At 40.8% G+C, this 18,948-nt stretch overlaps 2 protein-coding genes across 2 annotated transcripts in view; one reads left to right on the top strand and one right to left on the bottom strand.

Moving 5' to 3' along the window:
- T265_10213 (hypothetical protein) overlaps positions 1 to 11,876 on the bottom strand; it is a gene marked incomplete at both ends in the record, with an annotated part of 54,842 nt that extends 42,966 nt beyond the window's left edge. The window contains one exon of the mRNA XM_009176520.1: positions 11,830 to 11,876. The remainder of the gene's footprint in view (positions 1 to 11,829) is intronic.
- Positions 1 to 18,948, top strand: part of T265_10212 (hypothetical protein) — a gene marked incomplete at both ends in the record, with an annotated part of 46,022 nt that overhangs the window by 15,852 nt on the left and 11,222 nt on the right. The gene's annotated exons all lie outside the window — the stretch shown is intronic.

The following is an 18,948-nucleotide window of genomic DNA, read 5'->3' as shown; positions in this document are numbered from 1 at the left end:
TTCCAGCAAATACATCGCAGCCTCGCAAGGACCATTGTGTTTTTTACAAGTAGAGCTAACTGGTTACCTCATGGGACATTTTCAAGCTAAACGCACCGTGGATACAACCATTTGGGAGTCAGTTTCTTACTTGTTGAAGACGTTTGGAAAACTTGACCAATAAACTTAGCCCCATCTCCTCCAGCAGAGATCTTTGAGGCACGAAAGTGGTGAGACTTGGACCAGCGCAACTTGCTTATGGTCTATGCTTAAAAAACTGATTCAAACTGACTGCTTAGATAAGGTGTGTCAATCAAGAGTACGCCTAGTATACATATGCATGTAGGCTTCCGATATTAGGCTTCAGGCAATATAAATTAGGCGATAATATTCTACTAGTGAAAAAGGTAGGAAATAGACCCGCAACGTAAGTGCTATCATCTCATTCCATAACCGAAAACCTCATCGAAGAAAGCCACCACAATTTTCTGGTATCTGATTTTTGTCGTACAAAGCTACCAGCTAAAAGCCGTGACAGGGCGAGCCTACCACTGCTTTCAACCAACTCAACGATTGTTAAGAGAAATTAATTAAACGACTAAGTTTTATGGTCAGTGAGCTGTGCAGCACGACTGTCCTCGTATATTCCCTTACTATCAGGAACAACGGCTAACACTACTGAATGTATACAGGCGCAGACAGACTTGTAAAGCTTGGTAAATTTTACTGCAGGGGTGAGAAGTACAGTATTTCTCCCATCAGAATGACCACTTGAGGCTAGAATAACGTGGGAAGAATACAGAAGTACATTGACATAACGACCTGTAAAGGCCAACTAAGCAAGTGATGTAATTTGACTTCCTTCAGGTAGTCGGGTTCTTCTATGATAGAAAGCGCTGAATCGGCATAAGCCTTTTAATGCATGCTAACAAAGATGCCTGCACAAAAACTGAACCAATTGTTGACTTCTATTCCTGCGGTATCTGGAAACAAGCGCAACTTGGTGGAGCAGAATTGGGTTTGAAAAAGGCGCGCAGCAGAAATATTCAGGTTGCACTGTCTAAGCTTGGGTGTTAGATTACTTGAGTCGACCGAAATTATATAGCAGGAAATGGCGTCGCTAGAATTCAGACATTCCCAAGCATGCTGCTCTGTGAGGAAAAACAAAGTGGAGTTTTTTCTGTAAACCCTCGGGCTGTACTGACGGTTTTTCTAAATATATCCCACTTCATGCTTGACCATCAAAGTTATCTGTACGATCGTCTCAGGCCAGACTACTTTGAACAACGTCCCAAAACTGCTGCAACCTTCAGGAAAGCCAGTTGCTTGGTCAACTGTAGGTTACTGGAAACAGTTTTGTACCCGAAGTGTGGAATATGGCAACCCATCCCAACTTGCAAACACAATTCAAGGCCCAATAAATCCAATAAAGGCAAAGACATAGACGAGCAGGTCAACCTTTGATGGAAACAAAGATTTCAGTAGCACGAAAGAGGCTTTTTCTTTCGAAGCTGCCCAAAGCCATCAAAGAAGAAGCGCTCTGAGGAAGAGTGCTATTGTTCATTTTGGATGCTAATTTAACCGTCTTCTGCCCCATTTTAAATGATTTTGCGCCAACGGTTTGATCCGACGGACAAAGATTCGAATGCTCATATTTGTGGGTGATGTTGCATCGTTTTTGCAAGGTAAATTTTAACATCAGGTTGACAGGGTGCAAAAGTTCAACCATTCATATCTTGCAGACGAAACTTCCCATGTTTTAGGCCGCACCAAAAGCATTTAGTTGGAGCATACATGTACATATATAAACATACCTGTACACCTACATACATAAACACATTCTGAGTAGCTCTTTGGTTTTGCAAACAAACTGCACCCCTAAAGAGCGATGATTTTGTATATATTACTTGTGTACATATTGATGGCGGATATCTGGTCTAGTGCTGATGGGATTTCGGGGAGGCTGGTTTATGAGGATTTTCTGTATATTCCAAATCTGAAGCTTACGGGGATGGATTGTTGTATTTTAAGGGGGGAACGTATGATTGGCGCGCACACGGCACCCGGCATGAGCGCTTGTGCTGCTATGGGTATCTCATTATGATTTGGGGTAATGTCCTCTTCCGGAAACAGGGCAATCGGCCAAACCAGGTTGGATTGGGCATTGATTGGGCGGTATTTTGTGAAGCGACATGTATTACCACAACTGTTGTCTTCAAGAAAAACGAACTATTCGTTTAGTTTTCCAGTGGATTCCTCTGATGCCTTAGAGAATACAAAAGCAAGGAATTCTATGCACAAAGGCTCCTGCTATCAAGAGGATGTGTAGACCATGAGAAGCCACACGATATGTTCCAAACCTATAACAAATCATGGTCAGCCTGTGGTTGCCTTCCGAGACTAAATTCAATATCAACAACTCTATTTGTGTTATCACACATTGCCACCCAGTTTGATGAGTATGGGTGACGGGTATGCAGTAACATCCCACTTCCTATTAACGGTTGTGGGACTTAATTCAATATCAACAACTCTAGTTGTGTTATCACACACTGCCACCCAGTTTGATGAGTATGAGTGACGGGTATGCCGTAACATCCCACTTCCTATTAACGGTTGTGTAAACTTCTTGCGCTACCTAAAAGTTACATGAACTGTCAAGAAATTGGCAGGTAACAATAAAAAATGTCATAGTTCTATGGGGGAAACTTGGTGCGGTAGGTGTAATGGTAGCGTATTAAAATAGCAGTTTTCAGTAGTATTTGCGGTCTGAAGGCGCGTCTGGATTGAAACGTGTGACATAAGTGACTCATCTGAATAAGTCACTTTTTTGGGCTAAACAACTGGGTAACCCTTAGGAGAGCTCATGAGGGTACCAAAAACATCAGGTTTGGGAATCCCAATGCCAATGAGTTTTTGCATTCCTGTTCACCTTATTAAACTCAGTTTAGTTGTTTGCAGAGTCAATGCCAGGATGTAGACGCAACCATTTTGATTTCAGAATAACAGTTAATTCAGTGATATATTGCGGGTTGAAGGTGTGCACATTACTGGCTTCCTTTTGCACGGGTGCTTATCACCATGACAGCACTATATTGTTGCGAAAGCAGTACAAAATCGTTTCGCTTCAAGGTGATACTATCCGCGACTTCATTTACTTCAGTGAAAATAAAAAGGGAATAGGATTTTGCTCATAAACACCAAAATTCGCTCAAATGCTGTTATAATATTAGACCATTGCAAAAAGTAAAGTTTGTCATCAAATCAGTCTCTCTGAAGTCAATTTTATGTGTAAATGATTTGCATAGTCAACTGATGTAAGCTTGAGTTTTCAACAGTTAATCCTCGATCATATCGTCCTTCAAATTAAAGTACAGCAGACGGAATCGTGGGTCCGGTTGTACCTACTTTCGGGATTTCGAAGTACTGCAAACTGCTACCAGATGGTCACTAAATCTAGACGAGGCATCTAAACAAAATTAAAAGAAAGGTACTTACAGCAGGTTTCCGACATGAGCTCATTCCTTACACTGAAACTAACATTAGAATCATCGCCTCGTAATTCCTTCTACACGTTCATGTCTTGACGACCCTAAAGAACAGCTCAGCAAAAATTACCGTCCATTGTTTCATTAGAACAAACATGGCACTCAACTCTTATTAGAGCTGTCACACTTTACACGTCTGTGCTTACCTACTGGTGACACTGTGTGATACATTTTGATTCCCGTCCTTCTTCTTTACTGCTACAGTGTTCCCTGACGTACAGCTCCTGCCTTTACACCTTCCCATCAGGGAAACCAGCAACACAATATCCGAATCAAATAAACTACTCTGCCGCACTTCTTCCGGACCCGTTCGCTTACAATGCGGTGCCAATAATAAAACTGCAGATACAATTCTGCCAACAAGCTACGTATACCGGGATTAGTGGGTTCTTGAAGTCGAAGTTTGTTGTCCTTGAACCTTGACTCAATACCTAACTGAGTTGATGCTAAGGCGCGACCCAATCAACTTCTAGCTGAATCCTCCGTCTGTGTATTCCTCGACTGAATGTGCTACACAAAGACTGTCTCATGTCTCAGCTGGTACAATGTTCGGAATACTGCAGCATATTTTCTTGTCGGAGCACAAACTTATATTCGGTACGTTCAGGAATACCTCCAACCAGCTGAAGAATGAGTCGGCCTCTGTGGAGCATATTCAACTGGGGAATGTCATAAATGAGATATTCAGCTTGGGTTCACTTGACTGTTTCGTTAACACCAGCTTAGTTTGCAGGTGAGTGTATTTTGCCCAAGGTGTTTAGGTAAAACATAAGGTTGTCGGCAGCTCGCAGAGTTCACCTCTCGAGTGTGTCGCAAGCAGTGAAACCGGTGATGGGCTGTAGAAGAGTTCTCAGCAACCCTAACCATTCGCTCAACGGAACCCCAATCTAGTACGGACGTACTACATCGTTCAGGTGGTATGAATACCGATACTTTGAGAAAAACCATAATGCGGACCGCGTTTATCATTGTCGCGGAATATGGTTTACTCGACTGGTATGCTGTAGCGGCTTATCTTAGTTTCTACGATCTCAGGGTATGAAATACAGTGGCTGCATGAGAAAGATATCTTTTTTGTTGTTGTGTGCGCATCAGCCAGCGTCGGAACCAGTTATGGAACAACAATGTAGTTGTTCAACCTGCTGCAGAAGGTTACATTGAGCAAGGACGTGAATCATCACATTGGAAGATGAGACCGTCTTAAGTAGCCGTTATCCTGGAGACGATTCCCATAACGACGATGACGAGGGTCTCCTCCAGTCTTTTGCAAACAGTTACTTTTGTTACCAAGCGCCAGGTTCTGGTAAACTGTTTAACAGCGCGTCACCACCACATATCGGTGCGCACATTGCCGGAGTAGTAACATCTGGAGTTAATTCTAAGGTTCCGCTTAGAACAATTACTCCCCCCCGTCTCCAGAGACTCCGGTTTCAAACGTTTTTTGACCAAATCATGCTCCTTGGCTTACGTTTCCCGAGAACGAAAGCTATTCTGGGGGTAAAACTGACTAATCTCACTAACAATTTGTGCAATTTTCGATAGACCAAAAAGGTCTGTTAAAAAGTCTGTTAAAAGCTCCGCAGGAACCAAAGAGGGAAGGAGGAAGGCATCTTTGTACTGAAGCATCACAAAGAATCTGGTACTAGTATCCCCAGTAAAGTGGATCAGATGTCCAAAATTGACATCCCTATTCGGCGCGTCCAAATTTCTCCCGAAGACAACCGAAAGGCTCGCGATTGCTGAAGGAACCAGATAATCTCCTATTGCTTGGGTGTCGCTAAAATGATTGAGTTTTCGATGAGTAAACTTACCCTTTCTCACATGCCCACGTTCACTGTTTTCCAAATACACTAAACTCCACTGGAATTTTAATTACGAATGATTCAACCTATCACCATCAATCCACCAGATTGTCGACAGATATCCTGAATCACGGCTTATGAAGTTTTACACACTCCGAAAAATCGTATGTCCATTCAGTGTATCGAAATTGTGAATTTTTGAATGATCATATAAAAGTTCACACTGTTCCTGTCTGTTTTTCCTACCTCACTGTAAACCTACGTATAATATACACGAATCGGGCAGCTCGATATACGTCAGGTCGATACTGAAGAAGGTATCTCTCAAGTAGAAAAGCCAACAAAAAACTTAAACTTCCAGTGCGATGGTTTTGCCAATTAGGTGAGCATTTAATTTGACCGCCGACAGCTCGTTTTTCGAGCAGCTGCTCAGTTGTCCTATCTGTGCTAGTCAGATTGCCAAGGTTTCGAAACCACCAAACCTAACTGGTCCAAATACACATACCCTGACTTACTGTAAAATAGAGGCGCTCTCTGTACTATCATGCTGCTTCAGAAAATCTAAAGCACTACTAATTTGTTCGGTTTGGTCAAAGTTATTTCCTTTACACAACAACCATTCCTCATAGACACGAAGCCATCACCAATGACAATTTTCGTATAAAATCACGGTTCTCTCCAGAAGTTGAAAGTAAATCCTTCTGACTTCCTAACTAGCTCACTTTTCGAATAATGTCCTCCTTGCAAACATCATGCATGACAAAGAATTTATCTTTTGACAGATGTGTATCGTTACACGCGAATGACGAAAACATCTGAAAACCTATGCAAACCCAGAACATGCACATGCCAGAAATTTGTATAACATGCATCGCTTAGGCTCTATCCGTAAGAAATTAGCCCCTGAAAAATCAAGCCTGGCAAGCTGTCACTCACCCCAAGATACTGGTGAGGATAACTTTGACTTCCCGTTTGGCTATACAAACATACCTAAGACGGAATTAGGAGAAATGAAAGTGCCATTTAAATTTAACGCTAACTACGTATGTCTACTTCAATCCACACGTGTTGGTTTTACGTCATTTAGCATCAAGTCCTGTCAGATGAAACCCATCGGGACTTACCGAACATAGTGAGCCAGAGTTCGCGTGGCTTATTCTCGGCTATCCCTTACTAGTATAGCGTGTATACATTGAGCTAATATGTTTAAATAGATGACATACGTACTCAGCTTATTTATTTATTTATTCAATCCCATTTCTTATTTTTTAAAACTTATTCAATTTAAACCCAAAAGATTTATGATGCCCACTCATTTTATTGACATGACACAGTCGCGAATTAACAGGTATAGATATGTACATACTGACGTGGATTTGACATGCTTAGTTGCCTGCATCAGTTTGTTTATGATCCATCTTGGGAGTCTAACAAGGCTCAAATAATTCTGTGTGCACTTAAGACACAGGAAGAAGCTTTAAGGAACGCCGCTGGACTAGTTACTCCGATTCGTCTTCGGAGGCATGATATATTTATTTCCGGTAAAAGCACTGAATGTCACTCCAAGGTTGTAGATTCGATTTGCTAATATCATTCTCCGAGGATGGCTATGAAACCTGAGATTTCATAAACACTTCCACAAATGTTCTACAAGTGTGTAGCAGCTGTCAGACATTTGATCGGGGTTGCACGCGTAGTGTTTTTTAAGAGCCTGATGCGGGTACCGTACAATACTATGATAGGATAGTACGTGCAATGTTTATAGCGAGGTTGTTTCCAGGTCTTATGGCACCATGAGTATACAGCTCATCCTATTGGCTAATGTTTTCTGATGCAAAATATTCCGGGTCTGATTTCGGCGTATTTACAACAGGCCTGTAGCGATTGGGTTCGCTGTTGAACGACTCGGCTATTTTTTCGAATAAGTGTAGCGATGAGGTTTCTTCGGAAAGCAGTTTATACAAACAGCTCATTTTGAGCGTTTAGTTTAAGTAAATTTCACCGGAGGTGTTTTTTAAACTGTCCATTATTTGAATGGTGTCGATTAATCATCCCTACATTTTAGTGTGATTTTACAAGCCTGAGCTTACAAGAAAATGGATAAAATGATGTTTTGACACTGTGGTGCCTTCCATGTAAGATCTCCTGTAGAAAAGGTTTTTAACAAGAAAGTTTACTATAGCTGTTTTTCTACGTATCTCCAGAGTATTTCACACTAGTGACTTCATACAGGGTCTCCCCTTTGTTCAGAAGAAACATTTCTCTACAGGACAGAAAAGAGAATATGCACGTTTCAAGGGTCGCATAGCAGCTCTGAACAATTCAAGGTATGAGTCGCAATTCAACCTATTGGCCGTTTTCAAATTCCTCAAATATGTTTCCAATGGCTTGTACCTCAAAGCTACCCTAATGCTTTTTCTAAATAAGTCCATGCTACAAAAATACCTTATCTAGATTGCTTTCATATTCTGTAATATCATCCCTCTCGTCGTCCAACATATGCACGCTTAAGTATAAGGGAGCTGTTTATCAAAATCGATTGTTTACCAACAAACAGTAGTCTGGGCACAAATGGATCTGGCATACAAACGAAAGATTATTAAAATCAGACTAAATTTCGTATTGAACCCTTATACAGCCTGCGGCTAGAGGTTCATCCAAAAGCTTGGGTGAAAGATACAGCATTGGCAAAATAGCTCTAGGGATTTCGGAACCAGCCACAAAAGCTACTTCTTTAAGGCAGCTTATTTCTGATGGGTTTAAGGCACTGGCTGATGATGTAAAGCTCTGCAAGTAGCTGCCAACAAATTTGATTGGTGTGTATAGTTAGATGCCAAAAAAAAGACCTTAAATGCTTTTACTGAAAACGAAACTCCAGTCACTGCACACAGTTTCTCGGAATGCACTTCTGAGTTGTAGAGTGGTATGCTAAGAAACTACATCTACATATGGTAACAAAATAATGATGCCATTTCATATTGTCATGCAATCAAGAGGCTTTTTGGTGATGTCTTTGACAAGTTCGCATCAAATTACGAATTATTCTTTATTAAGTTTGTCGAGAATCAGAACCACAATTTGGCTATTTTTTGTTTTCTAAAGCAGCTGTCAACTTGATTTTAGAGCTATAATAATTTCCACTGATGTGCACCTAATGCCCTATTATGCTTCACGACATCCCTATCGTTTTAAGTTGCCGTGCGCAAGCTGGTCACTTCACAAGGTATGATTAGAACCAGGTTTTCCTTACGTGCATCCTGTCACGCCTTTTAAAACTATTATCCTTCCTTCTATTTGTAGCAGTGAACAGGTCCGTAACTTCCTATGAAATGGATTTGCCCATCGAGGTCGTGATGATTTGATACTAGTTCTTTGCTCATTCCATAATCTGATAAGATTCTCTTTACTCAAACCGACTTGTCGTGCTTAACTATCATGCCTTCCACGTTGATACTTATTCTGCTTTACACGCAAAATTGAACATAAGACTGCTCGAGCACAATATATATGTTTTCTTTCTCCTGATTCAGACTAACTGAAGCCCTTTTGTTTTTTGAAGTAATTTGTCGTCCCCCAGTGCTGATTTTATGCGTCTCTGGTTGAATTTGACGTTCTTGCAGCCCACAGGAGCACCAGATAACCGATAGCGAATGTTGGACGAAGCTTATATTCATATCCGAATAGTGGAGGACTTACTTTTATAATCTATATCACTGATACTATTAGCATTGCTGTTATCTATATTATCAGAGTTTTTTACTTTCCACTCTCTTATTTACGAACTATTTTACGTACGTTAAGTTTGTTAAACATAGATGACAAATAATAGGGCTTTGGATTATCTGAATGCAGAAAGGTCCTCCAACCAAGTTATTAGTGAAAGGTCGTAAACTTCCTCATATTTTTGATGTGATAAACGTTCTCTTAAGTTAATGTATGTTACAAGGTGCGACCTTCCCATGGCCACGGGCTTCTTGAGAAGCATTTTTTTACAATTGTGCTGGCGCAGACATTTTCAGCCTTTTGACACAGGGGTTTGAACACTCTCGGAAAAAATTTGGCTTGCTTATGAGAGAGGCCACGAGACACCATAAGTGGGTCTGCTAGGTAGAATACTGGTTAGCAATTTCAGGCAATTTAATTTTGGACTAGAATTGAGGCCAAAACCTGTACCAGATATTATAAAATGTGGTCGGGTCTCGACCTCTGTGGGTCGGGTCTCGACCTCTCTGGGTCGGCTTGCAGAGTTTCACTGCCATGGGAGGATTTCGAGAGACTAAGTTTGGTCATGGTTCGGTATTTATCAGGTCTCTTCCAAGGAAACATCCAAATGGGGAATCTGGCCCTAATATACAACAACAATCGACTATCCACTGTATGTGTGCCAGTTATATGCTGAAAGACCAGAAATATTGGTTTATCTTGCGGAACTCCAGGACTCCCAGGACCACGATCACCATACAAGTGGCTTGAACACTCAACTATTCAGCTATGGTCGACTGATAAACAATAAGGATTTTCAAATCTCCCCATACTACTAGGAACGATGAAATATTTGAATAGGTTACCAACTGTTTGCTGGGAAATAAAAGCTCATCGATAGTCCATAAACTTCCTCAAATTACTTAGAAAGGGAGGTGTGGATGAGTTCTTTGGGGATTTGGTCACAATTCCGGCATGAGAAGGAAATTCAAGGCACCCAACTGGAGATTATGAGGTCAGTTGCAAGGGTCGTCCATCTAGTTAAATTACTGAGTATTTGCCACTAGTCAGCTAGGCTAAATATGTCGATGGACGATTAAAACAAGATTCTCACCTACTGAGTGATCTTAGTTAGGTATTCTCTCTTAAAATCTGTCGACCAGGTTTTGCCTGACGAAGAGCGTTCTAATTCTTAGTTGTCAATAATTCCAGAAAACATGTTCCAGCAACAAATCTACCGATTGTTTTCCAAACCTTTCCGAAAAGGAAGACTTCTTAGGCGGTTTCCAACATTGACCAACTTCCAGCAACAATCCTACCGATTGTTTCCAAACCTTTCCGAAAAGGAAGACTTCTTAGGCGGTTTCCAACATTGACCAACTGATCAAATGAATTCATATCCAACGTTCAAAAAGTCTCATAAGTCTGAAAGCCTGAAATCGATCTTGAAAAATAGTAAAATTTGTGCAAGGTTGAGGTCGTCATAACTGCCGTCTACTCGACCATCTAGACTGATTTGAAAAATGTAGTTGAAAATTGGAAGCGTTACCCCATTGGTGACAACCTCCTTTCCCAGCAGGTACGCCGGTGTTTTACAGAAGAACGTCCGTGTGCAAGTGAACTAACTGCTACTTGAACGTTAATTACCTAGGGAAGCAAGGGCTTGCCTGAAGCATATTGAGCATCAAGATGGGAGTAAGTCATGGCGGTAGGTCATGGTACACAAGTTACATTCACATTACTCCCGTCTGAACAGTCATCCTTCTGTCCTAGCTTAATTATTCTGGTCAGCTCACACCAAAAGGAAAGGAAACAGCAATGGAATCGAGCTTTTCTCTCATTAGAGATCATAAACAGTCCATACCCTCGGCCGTGCCACACATCCGACTCTCAAAGCGAGCACAATCCGGATGCACCCGAATTTTCACGTCTGAACAGGTGAGATGTGAATGTGAACATTATAAATCCCGCAACCACCTACAACAAACTATACGATATATTTGTCGCCGCCATCTAATGGTAGAGCACGATAAATATTTCTAACCTATAAGTCAAAGGCATACATAAATTAGAATGAAAGCTTTGAAGGAAAATGGGTAAATTATTTCAGCCATCTAATGACAACACACCAATCACATGCGTGTGTAATGTGGTGGTTCGCAACTTAATTCTAACTTTATTTATTGAAAATCTGGCAGTAATCAACTTTTGGTTTCTGATATGCCTGGGTAATATATCCACAAAACTGCTGCCTTGTTTTCGTTAAAAGCCGAAGTGACGACAAAAAGAGCGAAGTTTACTCAAAACCAGTGAATCTGAAAACTACAAAGCAAACTGAGACATGGGAAACCTCGAGTAGAAAGCAACTAACATGATTCAGACGTAATCTAGACGGCTGCATTTTTAGGCCTACATTTAGCGTGTGTGTTACTGCTGCTATAGCTTGTAGTTTCGTTTGTTTTTTAGGTATTAAAGACTGCGTAATAAAAAAGCTCTCAATGAGAACACTGCAGGTTTTGTATCACAGAGTTATTTACACAATGCACATGGGTTCAAATGCTGTTTGAAAACAATTCTCTATTGATGCAATGCGCTGTCCTGCTTGAGTGTGCGTTCGCCTTTATGGAATATACCTTACTCATCATCACGTGTTTGACTAAACCAGCTTTAAGGAATCTGCTAGCATTTTCACCTGACCGTATTGATTGTTTGTTCACAAGTCTAGACAGAACTATTTGAAAAACTACCATGAACACAATCCAGTGATTTAAGGCCATCAACATCAATTTTCCACTCACCGCAAAATATTTTCGTGATTACCAGTTAAGCTTGCTGACTGGTTCAGAAGATGTCAGTTAGATTATCATCATCACCTATTTGGGGATGCGCGAATTTATATCTCGTACCCAGGTATCTCTGTTTGCTTGTGAGTGGCCTTGAAGTGAAGCCTGAATTTGACGTTAGGCGCCTGTAGTGAGCACACGTATAGTGTGATTAGCTTACTCGATCCCATTGGTCGTCGCAGCATTTTTGAACGCCACACATGCTATAATTGCGCAATCAATAGGTGAAGTAATGTCATTAAAATGTGTAGGTATACACAGTTCAGAGAAGTTTAGAACAGTCAAATCTTGCTTTAAGACTTATTCAAAAGCAGTTCATCTACATTCTGAAAGCAAACTCAACTAATGAAAAGAACTATGGTATGCGGACTTTGGAGCTTTTTATATTTAAAGTCACATTTTAAACAAAAAAGAGGAAAAGTTGTGCCATCTATGGAAAGCAGTGATTTAGCAACGTTTCAGGCTAACTAGGGGGAATTCTGGGTCGAACGATTTAACCTCTCACTGCAAAGTACGGTATTTCCGAGTGTCAGGGCTAGATAACTAAAACTAAACTGAAACTAAACTAGGGGTGCTCTGCCATAATGTGATGGTCTCACGTCTGAAGGAACAAATTTGAACATACTGGGCTAAGCTACGAACAGCGGACAGGGCAAAATGAATACACATAATAGCCGGTGACGGATATGAGGGCTTGTTCAACAAGGATTCTCTAGACCTTGAAAAGCGAGAATATCTATTTGCTGATTAATTGGGTAGCCAAGTGCTTTTTATAAGGACGTTAGACTTTTACCTTGTTTCCTTCGCGGCATGACGTGCGACCACACAACTCAGGAAAATACGTTAGATTTCAGTGAGCTCATGACAAATCTTCCAAGCGGCAATCCGTAGACATCCATATCCAACAAATGAGTTCCCGTAATGCTAATACATTTTTCAACGTTATACGTTTTTATCACTCTATGTAAGCCAGATGGTCTCGCGTTGCTGATGTAGTTTTCAGCCATCTGCTTGCTGAACTTATTACTCCCTAATCCTACAAAACAACACTGATTCCAAACTATTTACTGTTTACTGAAAGTCTACTGTGATGATGGGGCGGTGATGTTACGGAATTGGCTAGGTGCTTCTACCGTCCTATCATGGGTAGACAGGATTGTATTACGGGATGGTACGCTTGACACAGTGGAACGTGAAGGCATGTGACTTGTTGTGGGGTCTACATCACAACGGTTATGGTAAGGATTTCCAGTCGCTTAAGAGTTTTCCTCAGATTACTGAATTTGATTTTAATGCACGGTTTTTCAAGCCAGTATTAAGGTCGCACACTCCTCGATATTTGCCCCTAAACACATCTATTTCGCCTTCAACCAAAGTATGTTACAGTGATAGTAGTTTGACTAAGAATAGTTCACGAAACTGTTTATTACAAAGATGCGGCGGTGAGATCTTTGTACGCTTTATTAACTGCTCACCAATAATTGGGTAGGATTCTAACAGCTGGAGTGGGCGACTCTTATCTTCCTCATATCCCATCTATCTCAGTGAGATCACGGGAGTAATTAACATCTGTAAGGGGATGTTACACGTAACCGGTCTTCAAAATATGATGCCAAATGCCGTCTATAATTGTTCGCTTAGATCGGTGGCCCAACATTTCGCGTCGAATTTCCTTCGACTACCGCTAATGTTCAGGCAAAACACGGGGCTCAATTTCAAGTAAATTCGCTCGTTCCTTTTAGACCAAAACCAATCCTGAAATGTGCCTACCATATGTGAAGCTGACTTAATCAGCCAACATAAGTTGAATGTGGATAAAACTGCAGTTACGAGGCCTCAACTAGGTCCTACAGAACTACCAAAGTTATGAAACCTCAGGTAAGTTGTCCCATTGGGCAGCTAATACCTATTTATGCAAGGGGATTGAGGTGCTGAAACTGTGAAGTGGGTGCAATTCGATCGGGATAGGACCACCAGTAAATATATCCTACGTTCTGTCAAATTGATTCGTGAGAGCACCGTCGCACTGAAGATTTCTTTCTCTTCCTGAATTAAACTATTCACTGGATTACTAAAAATTCTTTGACAGCCCGAGATTAGTTCCGCCTTTCCTAGGGCTCATCAGATAGGTTCGATTTTTGTTGACTTGAACATTGACTTGAAGTTGGCAAAGGGCACACGAATCTGGTTTTATAAATAATATCCTAAACCAGAGATTCAGTTGAAGTTTAGTTGAGCCTCCGGTTAAAACCAAATTAGTGTGCAAATGAGTGTACTTTGCGAGTTGTGTGAATTTTTTTAGACCTTCAGATACTTCAAATTATTGACCGGAACTGATGAGAAAAATGCTGATTTTGTTTATTTACACCCTTTGTTTCCATCCGATTGTGTAAAGCGATTCGGAGTTTAGGTTTGAGAAAGAATACAACTACTGTTTAGTTACGGAACATGCGTGGATCTGTAAACACAACAGTTGGCGTAACTTACCTAACAAAGAGTAGCATTACATGAGGAAGTGTTACCCATGCACGCTTAGAGTAAGAGTTCTGCGGCGGAAAGGGAGCCGGGGTGGGCAAACCGATCTCCCTCATATATAAAGATACGAATATTATATAAAGATATGTATAAAAATATGTGGCTACTCAGGATTAAGCATATGACCAACCTGGTTAAGACGAGGTACTTCAATCACTAGACAAGAGCTATTTCTAAAAAAATTTGGTCTTGCTGTTTTGCTGCAGAAGACAAAATGAATCCCTCAATAGGGATGGTATACAGTATACTGTATCGAAAACTCCGTCTGATCATATAATCATCCCAACTTTTTCTTCTGAGAACATAAACGCTAGTTCTTGACGACGTGGCAGCGTATTTCACGACTGCATGTGAAATCAGATGTCAACCGTCCTTGAGTTCCACGTCACCAATGTTTTTTTTCATTTTGCCTAAAGGCAGTATGCACATCAGCCCTAAAAAATTTATAACGTTTGTCAGTGCATTGTTTCACAATTTGTTTTTCATTTACGAAGCCTAACTTAGGTTTCATCTGGTATCAAACGACGATAATCAAACCAAATTGTTAGCAGCTCAACATTTTTACCTCAACCAGGGATTCACTCTTTGCTTCAGGTTCAAATCGTCGTGTTTTCACGAAAGAAAGCTATGTACAAGCGCTGTACTCTTCCTCTAGCTGATGAGGTAAGGTGGTGACAGATTGTTATTTTAATTGAGTCCTTCCAAGTCTGCTTTCACCAAATACCAGTCTAAGTTTATAGAAAAACCTATGCATTACTATACAGTCAGTAGAAATGTCTTCGCACGCACGTCTTGGTGTTATCCTACCAACCGAACCGTGTGTTTTTAAGTAAAAGTGTAAAGACTTTACCTGACACGAGTAACGGTGTGAAGCAAAAGCACGTGAACAAAGATGACGATTTTCGTTGTTAAACTTATAACTGCAGCAGCTGGATTTCCAAAATTCTAATCGAGACTAGTCACACTAGGGAGGGAAGTGTGATTAATTGATCTAGACAGATTTCATCACTACGTAAGACCTGCGTTAGCCTGTACCATATATTCTAGTGTGAGCTTGGATGCGTAAAATTATTAGTCAATTCGGTCCCCAATCATAGTATTAGGTGCATGCGTAAACATACAAGCACCTGTCTTACATGAACGAGATTATGATAAACGAGAGATTCAGCTGAACTTAGGTGAGTCACTTGTCAAAACCAGGTTCGTGAGGAAATGAGAGTATTTTTTGAAAACCGTCCAATTTGAGTTCAAGTAGATCAGGAGGTTGATGGAAACTCGGAGACTGCGCCCACATGCTTGGCCCCAATAGGGACAAAACCGATCGTAGGTTGTCGAAGAGTTTTCAGCAACGTTGTGAGTAGTTTCCTTTACTAAAGATAAATATCTTTTGGACCCTGTGAATGGAGTTATCCTCGTATGCATAAACTACTATTCGCCGATTGGCTCAGTCCATTCATTCGATTCAGTATTCAACATTATTTCTTGATCTTATCTTCGAGTCCAGAAGTCAATTTTTCCTGTAAAGCAGTTGGATTACGGTGTACATAGATCCCCTTGGGTTTACTGTGCGATTGATGCATTCAGTTGTTTGGTTATGATGCTGCGATATTGGGATAGCAAATGTTTTGCGATGCCTTCGATGAAATCTCCTGGATATCCATTGATTCGAAGGGTCTGATGCAACAAAACGAGCTGAGATGAGGCATTGTTTTTCTCCAGAACTCCCTGATTCATTGGGAAGGGCATTACAAGTGTTTCGTCCAACAACTTCTATTCCAAAGTAAACGATGTTGCTACTTTTTACCAGACGTATTTTGAACAACTCCCTCCGATGCTAACAGTGAGACTAGTCGTAGAATACAACTTAACGGTTCATAAAATTTTACCGAAATTTCGTCTCCGATTTGGTTCTTTTCAAACATCTTTCTGTGATTTCCGAGATACGTTTTCACTATTAAGAAGTGTCTTTGGGAAGAAAGGGATGAAGTGACTGAAAGCCTCGCCTGAAATTGGTTGAGCTTCTGGAACTTCGGTCCATGTTAAGTTTTGACATTCAGTTAATGCTAAGGATATTGGTATCCCAGAAAAAAACATTTAACTGTTGAATTCTTGCCAAGTCATTTTCCGAAAATTTGAGCTTTGATCTTTTGCGCCGGTTTACGCCATCATGGACATTCTACCAAAATACTGCCCTTTTCTCCCATTGATAAGTTGCAGTTTATATGAACTAACGCATTTATGGTTCACCGGGGTCATCGAAAATGTTGTACATGGTGGACTTTCCTCCTGCTGTACCTTGCTTTTAGTTTAAATAGTAAAAGATATCCTCCGACAGTACGGCCTTCTTCTTCCTGCACTAGGAGAGGTGGGCTCACATCGAAGCTGAGAATTTTGCGCTTGTCGTGTATAGCAGGCGATCGTGCCTGTTCAGGCGGCAACAGTTCGCAGCGCACGACCATATCACTTGTTTCAGAGAACATAAAATTATTAGTTGTGAGGTGAAAGTATTACGTACCTTAGAATCGCTCTGCATCCTGGTGTTTATACAGAGCGTCATTTCACACCCGTCAGGGATGTATGCGGTCGTTGGATCTTACAAAGGAAAAACAAACCAATGAACTAGTCGATTCGTGTCTTTGTGCGGGAAAAGCGTCCATGTATTTTGGCTGTGAGGGTTCCGTAGTATTTCTCTTTCCATTGAATTCAGACATTTGTGAGGAAGGTTGTTGTTTTGGGGACTATTCACCACACACTTTGGCGGCTCTGAGGGGGGGGGCAGGTGCTCACTAAGCGCATTCAGGAGGAAAATTGTGTAATGCATTTATTTATTGAATTTATCATTAGCAGACCATCACTTTAGCTGATATCAGACATTGTTTGGAAAAAAACTGTACAAAATAAAGCCCAAATCGCTTTTGCATTCAGGAGGAAAATTGTGTAATGCATTTATTTATTGAATTTATCATTAGCAGACCATCACTTTAGCTGATATCAGACATTGTTTGGAAAAAAACTGTACAAAATAAAGCCCAAATCGCTTTTGCATATTCCTTATAACTATCAAATTATTCTTGAAGATGCGTAAGAATTTACCTTCTGTAAAGTTTTAAGTACCGGTTTCTATTTGCTTTGCCAGACTTTTGCTTCAGTGACGTCACTTAGCTTTGCATTGGAGGGGAGAATCTATCTGAATCTCCTGGGATCCACTAGAATATTTGGGTAAGTAGGTGATCTCTCACCGCAATAGAGAGCCATCGATCTTTTTGCTGGATCCACCGGACCTGGGTAGTCATGTTACGTCGTGCACCTCAGCAGAACAGGAACGGAGGATCCGGATAGCGCATCTCGTCAAACAATGCTACTACTACCACTAATAATAATGTGAACAATATTTTAAGTTACACTGAAAATATGATTGTTACAAAGTGAGTACCAATGGCACGGGGTGATTTTTATCGGCACAATTTAATAATCGATTAAATAGACCCTTTGTAGACTATTCTTGAGTCCATCGAGACTAGTTGTGCACTCTGAAACATAATTTGCTTCGTTGTTTTCTGTCTTCAGGGTGAGTTTGCGTTGTGAGTTCGCATTATTACGCACACTGTGATTCACCTTGAGAGCCATATTTGAATAATGAGATGACTCACTTGTTTTTCTCAACTTACCTAAGATCAAACCCGATTTCTGTAAGATACTGGTTGTATATTCCGCTAAGCACCTCACATGTTTCAGGAACTGATGATTCTGTTATACCTGCCCGCTAATCTTGAATTTGCGGAGCTTTTCATCAGAATGGTGATTTTGTTACATCTTGGAGAATGAATTTTGGGTAAAGTTCATTTTTATCTTTTCGCTCCGGAGTATCACGCTTTAGTGCACTCGGGAACATTTGTAACGGTCAAGGTCTGTCATGTTAAAAGCTAATTCTAAAAAACTGTTTATTTTTCCTATGATAGCCAAGTGCGGACTTTATTTTTCCCGTTGTTAATCTTTGTAGCCCACTTGAGACAGCACATTTCGTTCCGATAGCAAGTACACGTGTCAACATAGCACACCTTTTTATCAAAGTGGCAGTTCACGCCTTTCCTCCCTTCTAGCTTTTCTTGGTCTGGGGGTATTCTCCAATGCAACGCACAGTCTTCTGGTGGACTTTTGGCAACCATTCGTGTGGCTTTCCTGATGAACAGTATACATAGATGAGCAGCTAGCCGTGCTACGTGAAACCAATGTCACATCCGCCATATAATATTTTCAACTCGATTATTCGAAGATCTGCCACTCCAATGCAACGCACAGTCTTCTGGTGGACTTTTGGCAACCCATTCGTGTGCTTTCCTGATGAACAGTATACATAGATGAGCAGCTAGCCGTGCTACGTGAAACCAATGTCACATCCGCCATATAATATTTTCAACTCGATTATTCGAAGATCTGCCACTGATGTACTGTACACTCGACCAGCCTACTCCTGCAGACAACAACACCCTTTAGTGTACACGACGACACATTTTCATCCAGTTTTTAGAGATTATATAC

Source organism: Opisthorchis viverrini, assembly GCF_000715545.1.
Source record: "Opisthorchis viverrini unplaced genomic scaffold opera_v5_342, whole genome shotgun sequence".
In the NCBI taxonomy this organism is placed as follows: domain Eukaryota; kingdom Metazoa; phylum Platyhelminthes; class Trematoda; order Opisthorchiida; family Opisthorchiidae; genus Opisthorchis; species Opisthorchis viverrini.
Note: the sequence above shows the minus strand (reverse complement) of the source record. Positions and strands in the feature narration are given on the sequence as shown.